A 14,319-nucleotide genomic window follows, 5' to 3' on the forward strand; every position below is an offset into this window, starting at 1 on the left:
TAACTACTATAATACTGCCTCCTATATACAAGAATATAACTACTATAATACTGCCCCTATATACAAGAATATAACTACTATAATACTGCTCCCTATACACAAGAATATACCTACTATAATACTGCCCCCTATATACAAGAATACAACTACTATAATACTGCCCCCTATATACAAGAATATAACTACTATAATACTGTCCCTATATACAAGAATATAACTACTATAATACTGCCCCCTATATACAAGAATACATCTACCATAATACTGCCCCTATATACAAGAATATAACTACTATAATACTGCTTCCTATATACAAGAATATAACTACTATAATACTGCCCCTATATACAAGAATATAACTACTCTAATACTGCTCCTATATACAAGAATATAACTACTATAATACTGCCTCCTATATACAAGAATATAACTACTATAATACTGCCCCCTATAGACAAGAATATAGCTACTATAATACTGATCCTATATACAAGAATATAACTACTATAATACTGCCCCCTATATACAAGACTATAACTACTATAATACTGCTCCTATATACAAGAATATAACTACTATAATACTGCTCCTATATACAAGAATATAACTACTATAATACTGCCCCCATATACAAGAATATAACTACTATAATACTGCTCCCTATATACAAGAATATAACTACTATAATACTGCCACCTATATACAAGAATATAACTACTATAATACTGCTCCTATATACAAGAATGTAACTACTATAATACTGCCTCCTATATACAAGAATATAACTACTATAATACTGCCCCCTATATACAAGAATATAACTACTATAATACTGCCCCTATATACAAGAATATAACTACTATAATACTGCCTCCTATATACAGGAATATAACTACTATAATACTCCCCCTATATACAAGAATATAACTACTATAATACTGCTCCTATATACAAGAATATAACTACTATAATACTGCCCCTATATACAAGAATATAACTACTATATTACTGCTCCTATATACAAGAATATAACTACTATATTACTGCTCCTATTTACAAGAATATAACTACTATAATACTGCCCCTATATACAAGAATATAACTACTATATTACTGCTCCTATATACAAGAATATAACTACTATATTACTGCTCCTATATACAAGAATATAACTACTATAATACTGCTCCTATATACAAGAATATAACTACTATAATACTGCCTCCTATATACAAGAATATAACTACTATATTACTGCTCCTATATACAAGAATATAACTACTATAATACTGCCCCTATATACAAGAATATAACTACTATATTACTGCTCCTATATACAAGAATATAACTACTATATTACTGCTCCTATATACAAGAATATAACTACTATAATACTGCCCCTATACACAAGAATATAACTACTGTAATACTGCCCCCTATATACAAGAATATAACTACTATAATACTGCCCCCTATATACAAGAATATAACTACTATAATACTGCTCCTATATACAAGAATATAACTACTATAATACTGCCCCTATATACAAGAATATAACTACTATAATACTGTCCCCTATATACAAGAATATAACTACTATAATACTGCTCCTATATACAAGAATATAACTACTATAATACTGCCCCCTATATACAAGAATATAACTACTATAATACTGCCTCCTATATACAAGAATATAACTACTATAATACTGCTCCTATACACAAGAATATAACTACTATAATACTGCCCCCTATATACAAGAATATAACTACTATAATACTGCCCCCTATATACAAGAATATAACTACTATAATACTGCTCCCTATATACAAGAATATAACTACTATAATACTGCTCCTATATACAAGAATATAACTACTATAATACTGCCCCCTATATACAAGAATATAACTACTATAATACTGCCCCCTATATACAAGAATATAACTACTATAATACTGCCCCCTATATACAAGAATATAACTACTATAATACTGCTCCCTATATACAGGAATATAACTACTATAATACTGCTAGTATATACAAGAATATAACTACTATAATACTGCCCCCTATATACAAGAATATAACTACTATAATACTGCCCCCTATATACAAGAATATAACTACTATAATACTGCCCCCTATATACAAGAATATAACTACTATAATACTGCTCCTATATACAAGAATATAACTACTATATTACTGCTCCTATATACAAGAATATAACTACTATAATACTGCCCCTATACACAAGAATATAACTACTGTAATACTGCCCCCTATATACAAGAATATAACTACTATAATACTGCCCCCTATATACAAGAATATAACTACTATAATACTGCTCCTATATACAAGAATATAACTACTATAATACTGCCCCTATATACAAGAATATAACTACTATAATACTGCCCCCTATATACAAGAATATAACTACTATAATACTGCTCCTATACACAAGAATATAACTACTATAATACTGCCCCCTATATACAAGAATATAACTACTATAATACTGCCCCCTATATACAAGAATATAACTACTATAATACTGCTCCCTATATACAAGAATATAACTACTATAATACTGCTCCTATATACAAGAATATAACTACTATAATACTGCCCCCTATATACAAGAATATAACTACTATAATACTGCTCCCTATATACAGGAATATAACTACTATAATACTGCTCCTATATACAAGAATATAACTACTATAATACTGCCCCCTATATACAAGAATATAACTACTATAATACTGCCCCCTATATACAAGAATATAACTACTATAATACTGCCCCCTATATACAAGAATATAACTACTATAATACTGCCCCCTATATACAAGAATATAACTACTATAATACTGCCCCCTATATACAAGAATATAACTACTATAATACTGCTCCTATATACAAGAATATAACTACTATAATACTGCCCCCTATATACAACAATATAACTACTATAATACTGCTCCTATATACAAGAATATAACTACTATAATACTGCCCCCTATATACAATATAACTACTATAATACTGCCCCTATATACAAGAATATAACTACTATAATACTGCTCCTATATACAAGAATATAACTACTATAATACTGCTCCCTATATACAAGAATATAACTACTATAATACTGCTCTCTATATACAAGAATATAACTACTATAATACTGCTCCTATATACAAGAATATAACTACTATAATACTGCCCCTATATACAAGAATATAACTACTATAATACTGCTCCTATATACAAGAATATAACTACTATAATACTGCCCCTATATACAAGAATATAACTACTATAATACTGCTCCTATATAAAAGAATATAACTACTATAATACTGCTCCTATATACAAGAATATAACTACTATAATACTGTCCCCTATATACAAGAATATAACTACTGTAATACTGCCCCTATATACAAGAATATAACTACTATAATACTGCCTCTATATACAAGAATATAACTACTATAATACTGCTCCCTATATACAAGAATATAACTACTATAATACTACCCCTATATACAAGAATATAACTACTATAATACTGCCCCCTATATACAAGAATATAATACTATAATACTGCCCCCTATATACAAGAATATAACTACTATAATACTGCCCCTATATACAAGAATATAACTACTATAATACTGTCTCTATATACAAGAATATAACTACTATAATACTGCCCCTATATACAAGAATATAACTACTATAATACTGCCTCTATATACAAGAATATAACTACTATAATACTGCTCCTATATACAAGAATATAACTACTATAATACTACCCCTATATACAAGAATATAACTACTATAATACTGCCTCCTATATACAAGAATATAATTACTATAATACTGCCCCTATATACAAGAATATAACTACTATAATACTGCTCCTATATACAAGAATATAACTACTATAATACTGCCCCTATATACAAGAATATAACTACTATAATACTGCCCCCTATATACAAGAATATAACTACTATAATACTGCCCCTATATACAAGAATATAACTACTATAATACTGCTCCTACATACAAGAATATAACTACTATAATACTGCTCCTATATACAAGAATATAACTACTATAATACTGCCCCCTATATACAAGAATATAACTACTATAATACTGCTCCTATATACAAGAATATAACTACTATAATACTGCCCCTATATACAAGAATATAACTACTATAATACTGCCCCTATATACAAGAATATAACTACTATAATACTGCCCCCGATATACAAGAATATAACTACTATAATACTACCCCTATATACAAGAATATAACTACTATAATACTGCCTCCTATATACAAGAATATAATTACTATAATACTGCCCCTGTATACAAGAATATAACTACTATAATAGTGCTCCTATATACAAGAATATAACTACTATAATACTGCCCCTATATACAAGAATATAACTACTATAATACTGCTCCTATATACAAGAATATAACTACTATAATACTGCCCCTATATACAAGAATATAACTACTATAATACTGCCCCCTATATACAAGAATATAACTACTATAATACTGCCTCCTATATACAAGAATATAATTACTATAATACTGCCCCTGTATACAAGAATATAACTACTATAATAGTGCTCCTATATACAAGAATATAACTACTATAATACTGCCCCTATATACAAGAATATAACTACTATAATATTGCTCCCTATATACAAGAATATAACTACTATAATACTACCCCTATATACAAGAATATAACTACTATAATACTGCCTCCTATATACAAGAATATAATTACTATAATACTGCCCCTGTATACAAGAATATAACTACTATAATAGTGCTCCTATATACAAGAATATAACTACTATAATACTGCCCCTATATACAAGAATATAACTACTATAATACTGCTCCTATATACAAGAATATAACTACTATAATACTGCCCCTATATACAAGAATATAACTACTATAATACTGCCCCCTATATACAAGAATATAACTACTATAATACTGCCTCCTATATACAAGAATATAATTACTATAATACTGCCCCTGTATACAAGAATATAACTACTATAATAGTGCTCCTATATACAAGAATATAACTACTATAATACTGCCCCTATATACAAGAATATAACTACTATAATATTGCTCCCTATATACAAGAATATAACTACTATAATACTGCCCCCTATATACAAGAATATAACTACTATAATACCCCCCCCCCCCCCCCCGTAGACTGTGCTACACCCAACTTGTATATAGTGCCCCACCTCCCCCTTGTAGATAGTGCCATAAACCCCCCCTGTATATTGCATCATACAGCTCTCTGTATATAGTGCCAAACAGCCCCCCATTAGTAAATAGCACCACACACAGCCCCCTGTAGATAGAGCCACAGCCCTCCCCCTTAGATAGTGCCATACAGCCTCCCTCCCGTGTATATAGTGCCACAGCCCTCCCCCTTAGATAGTGCCATACAGCCCCCCTGTAGATATCTCCATACAGCCCCCCTCCCTTGTATATAGTGCCACACAGCCATCTCTTAGTAGGTAGTGCCACACACAGAGCCCTGTAGATTGCGCCTCACAAAGCCCCCTGTAGATAGAGCCATACAGCCCCCTAGTAGATAGTGCCACACATCCCCCCCTTAGTAGTGACACACATTCCCCCCTTAGTAATGCCACACAGCCCCTCGTATATAGTGCCACACAGTCCCTTGTATATAGTGCCACACAGCTCCCCCATGTGTATAGTGCCACACAGCTCCCCCTTGTGTATAGTGCCACACATCACCCCAAGTAGTACAGGGCAATGGCGCAAGAAAGTTGTATCAGCCAGGGGGATATCAATCAAACATGGAAAGGTGGGTTTGGAGGCAGGACTATGTGACTCTTCAGGATAGTGGCACCGCCCCATGACTAATAAGCATATAGTGTGCACCGTTTTAAAAGTGGATTTTAAAGATTTTGCTGCATTTGAAAAAAACATACAGGGGAATATTGTCAGGTCATGTATCACCGCATGGTGGTGGTTCAAGGGGTTAAAACTACCAGACAGGTTCCCATGAAATATACAATGAATTGAGAACAATTCCATCTGCCCTGCAATATTGTTATTATACATATATCCTATATAATTACAGCTCCAGTACCAAGCTCATACATATATACAGTCCCAGAACCAAGCTCAGTACATATATACAGCACCAGAACAAAGCTCAGAACATAAATACAGCACAAGAACAAAGCTCAGTACATATATACAGCACCAGAACAAAGCACATACATATATATACAGGTCCAGAACCAAGCTCAAAACATATATACAGCTCCAGAACCAACTTTATACATATATACAGCACCAGAACAAAGCTCAGTACATAAATATAGCACTAGAACCAAGCTCAAACATATATACATCCCCAGAACAAAGCTCAGTACATAAATACAGCCCCAGATCCAAGCTCAGTACATATTTACATCCCCAGAACCAAGCTCAGTACATCAATGCAGCACCAGAACAAAGCTCATACATATATACAGCACCAGAACCAAGCTCAGTACATATATACAGCACCAGAACAAAGCTCTGACATATATACAGCTCCAGAACCAAGCTCAGAACATATATACAGCACCAGAACAAAGCTCAATACATATATACAGCACTAGAACCAAGCTCAGTACTTAAATACAGCACTAGAACAAAGCCCATACATATATATACAGCACCAGAACAACCTCAGTACATAAATACAGCACCAGAACAAACCTCAGTACATAAATACAGCACTAGAACCAAGCTCAGCACATATATACAGTACCACAACCAAGCTCAGTACATAATTACAGCACCAAAACAAAGCTCTGTACATGTAATGACGGGGTAGGGAGACAGAAAGGTGAGCCTTAATCTACCCGCCACTCAGTCCCTGCCTACTTGCAACGGCCCATCCTAGGCGACGACGTACAACCGGGCGACGGTCCCTACGCTCAATATGTGCTCGACAGACAAACAGACAAGGGTACACACAAGCTAAGGGAAATGGGGCAGTTGCCCACGGCAAGACCGTGATCAACAAGAGTAGTGAACGAGCCGAGTCAAACCAGGAGTGCACGATGTACCAAACGCAGAGCAGGAGAGTAGTGAACAAGCCGAGTCAAACCAGGAGTGTACGTGGTACCAAACGCAGAGCAGGAGAGTAGTCAGTAAAGCCAGGGTCAAAATGAAGCAAGGTCAATAATGATAGCTGGAGCAGCAGAGCCAGGAAACAGGAAAGAATCACAGGCAGAGACAAGCAGGAAATTAAGGTATAAATAGACCGAGAGCGGGAGCTAGAACCATCTGGCCAGGCTGTGATAGGTTCTCCCACTCCTCAGCCTACCAGCCTGAGTGGTAGCAGATCGAGTCACTCTATCAGACTTAGGAGCAGGTGCACTCTGATTAACCACGGGCGTCGACACAGAAGCTGTGTCTGGCAGATCCTTTACAGTACATATATACAGTACCAGAAGAAAGCTCATACCTATATACAGAACCAGAACAAAACTCAGTACATAAATACAGCACCAGAACAAAGCCCATACATATATACAGCACCAGAATCAAGCTCATTCATATATACAGCACCAAAACCAAGCTCAGTACACAAATACATCACCAGAACAAAGCTTTGTACATATATACAGTACCACAACCAAGCTCAGTACATATATACAGCACTAGAACAAAGCTCATACATATAGACAGCACCAGAACCAACCTCAGTACATATACACAGCACCAGAACAAACCTCAGTACATATATACAGCACCAGACCCAAGCTCATACATAAATACATACCCAGAACCAAGCTCAATACATAAATACAGCACCAGAACTAACCTCAAACATATATACAGCACCAGAACAAAGCTCAGTATATAAATACAGCACTAGAACAAAGCTCATACATATATACAGCATGAGAGCCAAGCTCAGTACATAAATACAGCACCAGAACAAAGCTCAGTACATATATACAGCACCAGAACAAAGCTCAGTACATAAATACAGAACCAGAACAAATCTCAGTACATATATACAGCCCCAGAACCAAGCACAGTACATAATTACAGCACCAAAACAAAGCTCTGTACATGTAATGACGGGGTAGGGACACAGAAAGGTGAGCCTTAATCTACCCGCCACTCAGTCCCTGCCTACTTGCAACGGCCCATCCTAGGCGACGACGTACAACCGGGCGACGGTCCCTACGCTCAATATGTGCTCGACAGACAAACAGACAAGGGTACACACAAGCTAAGGGAAATGGGGCAGTTGCCCACGGCAAGACCGTGATCAACAAGAGTAGTGAACGAGCCGAGTCAAACCAGGAGTGCACGATGTACCAAACGCAGAGCAGGAGAGTAGTGAACAAGCCGAGTCAAACCAGGAGTGTACGTGGTACCAAACGCAGAGCAGGAGAGTAGTCAGTAAAGCCAGGGTCAAAATGAAGCAAGGTCAATAATGATAGCTGGAGCAGCAGAGCCAGGAAACAGGAAAGAATCACAGGCAGAGACAAGCAGGAAATTAAGGTATAAATAGACCGAGAGCGGGAGCTAGAACCGTCTGGCCAGGCTGTGATAGGTTCTCCCACTCCTCAGCCTACCAGCCTGAGTGGTAGCAGATCGAGTCACTCTATCAGACTTAGGAGCAGGTGCACTCTGATTAACCACGGGCGTCGACACAGAAGCTGTGTCTGGCAGATCCTTTACAGTACATATATACAGTACCAGAAGAAAGCTCATACCTATATACAGAACCAGAACAAAACTCAGTACATAAATACAGCACCAGAACAAAGCCCATACATATATACAGCACCAGAATCAAGCTCATTCATATATACAGCACCAAAACCAAGCTCAGTACACAAATACATCACCAGAACAAAGCTTTGTACATATATACAGTACCACAACCAAGCTCAGTACATATATACAGCACTAGAACAAAGCTCATACATATAGACAGCACCAGAACCAACCTCAGTACATATACACAGCACCAGAACAAACCTCAGTACATATATACAGCACCAGACCCAAGCTCATACATAAATACATACCCAGAACCAAGCTCAATACATAAATACAGCACCAGAACTAACCTCAAACATATATACAGCACCAGAACAAAGCTCAGTATATAAATACAGCACTAGAACAAAGCTCATACATATATACGGCATGAGAGCCAAGCTCAGTACATAAATACAGCACCAGAACAAAGCTCAGTACATATATACAGCACCAGAACAAAGCTCAGTACATAAATACAGAACCAGAACAAATCTCAGTACATATATACAGCCCCAGAACCAAGCACAGTACATATATACAATACCAAAACCAAACTCAGTACATATATACAGCACCAAAACCAAGCTCAGTACATATATACAGCACCAGAACCAAGCTCAATACATATATACCGCACCAGAAAAAAGCTCAATACATATATACAGCACAACCTCAGCACATATATACAGCACCAGAACAAAGCACAATACATACATACAGTACCAGAACAAAGCTCATACATATATACAGCACCAGAACAAAGCTCAGTACATATATACAGCACCAGAACAAAGCACAATACATACATACAGTACCAGAACAAAGCTCATACATATATACAGCACCAGAACAAAGCTCAGTACATATGTACAGCACCAGAACAAAGCTCATACATATATACAGTCACAGAACAAAGCTCAGTACATATATACAGCACCAGAACAAAGCTCAGAACATAAATACAGCACAAGAACAAAGCTCAGTACATATATACAGCACCAGAACAAAGCTCAGTACATATAGACAGTACAAGAACCAAGCTCAGTACATAAATACAGCCCCAGAACCAAGCTCAGTACATATATACAACACCAGAACAAATACAGCTCAATTTAGTGCAACCCCTGCCGTATAGGTTTTTACGGCGTAAAACTACAGCTCCCAGCATGGCCCGAACAATGGTGAGGATATGCTGGGAGATGTTTTCTCGCTGCAGATCATACAGTGACTACAGTGCTGATTAGAGGCAGAATAAAAATTTACATTAAGTGACTCACTGGTGACGTCTCAGATTCTAGTTCTTTTTCTCTTTTCTTCTTCCTCCGGTCCAGACCTCTATGATGGATTTCTCCCGGCCACGACAAATTTCTGCAGTTTTCCACTCAGATGTCTTCAGTTTCTCACTTTTAAAAGATTTCTGCATCTATAAACTAAGATAAAATTCTCAACACCTCTAAATATAGTAGTGCCATACACTGCACCTCTAACTATAATAGCACCATACACTGTGTCCCTGATTATAATAGTACCATACACTGCACCTCTAACCATAATAGCGCAATACACTGTGTCCCTGATTATAATAAGTACCATACACTGTACCACTAACTATAATCGCGCCATACACTGTCCCTGATTGTAATAGTGCCATACACTGCACCTCTATCTATAATAGCGCCATACACTGTGTCCCTGATTATAATAGTACGATACACTGCACCGCTAACTATAATAGCGCCATACACTGTGTCCCTGATTATAATAGTACGATACACTGCACCCCTAACTATAATAGCACCATACACTGTGTCCCTGATTATAATAGTACGATACACTGCACCACCTTCTATAATAGCACCATAGACTGTGTCCCTTATTTTAATAGTACCATACACTGCACCTCTAACTATAATAGCGCCATTCACTGTGTCCCTGATTATAATAGTACCATACACTGCACCTCTAACTATAATAGCGCTATACACTGTGTCCCTGATTATAATAGTGCCATACACTGTCCCACACACACACTGTGCCCCCTGTAAATAGTGCCCCAATAGCCCCCCGGTAGGTAGTGACCCCCATAGAGCCACTGTAGATAGTGCCCTACAAAAAAGTCCCTGTAGATAGTGCCCCACATACAACCCTCTGTAGATAGTGCCCACATATGGACTCCAGAGCTGCAAGGCAATAGTTTACCACTGAGCCACCGTGCTGCCCTACATATAGCTTCCCCTATAGATAGTGCTCCACATATCTATCGATCTATCTAACTGTCTATCTAACTATATATCTATCTTATATCTATCTATCTATCTATCTATCTATCTATATTTCTCTATCTATCTATCTATCTATCTATCTCATATCTATCTATCTATCTATCTATCTATCTCCTATCTATCTATCTATCTATCTATCTATCGATCTATCTAACTGTCTATCTAACTATATATCTATCTTATTTATATCTATCTATCTATCTATCTATCTATATTTCTCTATCTATCTATCTATCTATCTATCTATCTATCTATCTATCTATCTATCTATACATCTAGCAGAAAAAGTATGGCGACAGCACACTGTGACACTAATGCCACCTAATCCACTAAATATAAATAAATATGCACTAAAGCTAAATCTACTTATAATAGGGAGGTTCTTAGTGCACATTTTGATCAAAAAGTGTTTGCCCACCTGCCACGACAAGGCAACCTTTGTAAGGTGGGAAACTACGCTGCACATACACCCAGAACCGGGACTAAGCCTACATATCTATCTATCTATCTATCTATCTATCTATCTATTTATCTATCGTTCTCATATCTATCTATCTATCTATCTATCTATCTATTTATCTATCGTTCTCATATCTATCTATCTATCTATCTATCTATCTATCTATCTCATATCTATCTATCTATCTATCTATCTATCTATCTATCTATCTATCTCATATCTATCTATCTATCTATCTATCTCATATCTATCTATCTATCTATCTCATATCTATCTATCTATCTATCTATCTATCTATCTATCTATCTATCTCATATCTATCTATCTATCGTTCTCATATCTATCTATCTATCTATCTCATATCTATCTATCTATCTATCTATCTCATATCTATCTATCTATCTATCTATCTATCTATCTATCTATCTATCATCTATCTATCTATCTATATATCTATCTATCTATCTCATATCTATCTATCTATCTATCTATCTATCTATCTCATATCTATCTATCTATCTATCTATCTATCTATCTATCGTTCTCATATCTATCTCATACCTTTCGATCTTTGTGTAATTAGTCCCTCGTGCTCCTTCTCCCATAAATCCCTGACGTCTGGTCTCATCTCTAGATGTTTCTATCTCCTGTTATCTCTCCACGTTTCTTTCACATTCAGAATAAAAGCGCCATTTACAGAATGAGCCATAAAACATGAACTCTCCTCATGTTCCGCCGCCGCTGCGTCACCCGGGAAGCATTATAATTTCATAATATAACTTCCCTGAATGTGGCGGAGCGGCGCTCCCTTGACGAGCGAGGCTTTCAGCGCTGGATTTTATTTTTCTCCGCTGCCTTTTCATCGTGTTGTTGTATTTTGAAACATTTCAACGTGACTCCCCGCTGTGCGAGACACAAGTATACGAGAAGCGCTGTCAGCCAACAAGCCCATTCTAATGCCTGACATGGGCGCCTATTCATTGCCGGTAATAGGTGCTTACAGCGAGGACTGCGCTATGGGATGTGCCCGCGCCTCATCTCATTCACACCGACAACTCGCAACGTGTCACCTCATGACGCTCAGAGGTCAACGTCACACTGACAGCTCTCCGGAAAATATGACAAGTCCCCTCCCCCACTCATCGCCTGACACTTCATCAACGCTCACTGTCCCTTTAATAAGAAGTTCTAAAATGTTCCGGCTTTTGTGGATAAGATGATGCTTCTTTTGTGTGCATTTGTCGTTTTTCCAATAACGTGTAATTCTTCGCCGGCGCTAATGGTAGAGCACTGAGTACAATGCCAGCAATAGGATGAATCCTAAAGAGTGATAATGACCAGGGCAGTGTATGGATGTAATTAATACTGTATATGTGGTGATAGATTAGATAGATAGATAGATAGATAGATAGATAGATAGATAGATAGATAGATAGATAGATAGATAGATAGATAGATAGATAGATAGATAGATATGAGATAGATAGATAGATAGATAGATAGATAGATAGATAGATAGATAGATAGATAGATAGATAGATAGATAGATAGATAGATAGATAGATAGATAGATAGATAGATATGAGATAGATAGATAGATAGATAGATAGATAGATAGATAGATAGATAGATAGATAGATAGATAGATAGATAGATAGATAGATAGATAGATAGATAGATAGATAGATAGATATGAGATAGATAGATAGATAGATAGATAGATAGATAGATAGATAGATAGATAGATAGATAGATAGATAGATAGATAATGATCATCATTAAACTTTTGCTGAAACTGGGCAGAACATAAAGTCCATTCTTCCTGGATATTAAGATCCCATATAGGAGGACATAAAGATATTTCCATGAATTGAGCAGCCGGTAATGAACACCCCGGACGCCGGGTCAAGTAAGCAGTTTAAAACCTCCATTTTGCTGTAACAATGGGGCAATCATAACCCGGCAGTGCAGCTAATAGAGAAATTGTGCGCATTGTGCCGCAGCCTCCGCCATAAATCCTGCATTGTAGGCGACATAAAGCGGGTCATCAAGGAACAAGGTTACCGCAGAAAACATTCCATTGTATCCGAATACCTGTAATTGTCAAGTGCATTAGGATGCGGCGCGGAGGCAACGCCACCCAAACGTGACTCTCAGGCACGTCGCAGAACGCACTGGTCTTTTTGTTGTGGGATTTACAGGAAAATCACAAAAGGAAGATGAACGCGGCAGAAGTATCAGTTCCCTCAGCGTGGAAATAAAGCGCGTTTCAGCCGTTGAAATCCCCCAAAATACACATCGAAATGATCATTTACACTTATTTACATTTTTTCATTTATTTTTTTTTACAATCATCACAACCATCCGGCCGAAATGTCACCAACGTCCCCAAATGCTTGTATCCCGCGCTGAGCGGGGCTTATTACTATATGAGATATCGTTTTTATATTATTCCTTTAAAAAATATCATTTTGGAATTTTTTTATCTAAATTTACTCACACATTCCGATTGTTTTTAATCTTTTTTAAATATTTTTTCTAATATATCAATTCTATATTTTTTTTTAAAGAAAAAATAATTTGGTTTTGTATCTTTTTTTTATATATAATTTCTGATTTGTATTTATTTTTTAACCAATATATATTTTATATTTTTTC

The sequence above is a fragment of the Rhinoderma darwinii genome, unplaced genomic scaffold (genome assembly GCF_050947455.1).
Source record: "Rhinoderma darwinii isolate aRhiDar2 unplaced genomic scaffold, aRhiDar2.hap1 Scaffold_36, whole genome shotgun sequence".
Lineage (NCBI taxonomy): Eukaryota > Metazoa > Chordata > Amphibia > Anura > Rhinodermatidae > Rhinoderma > Rhinoderma darwinii.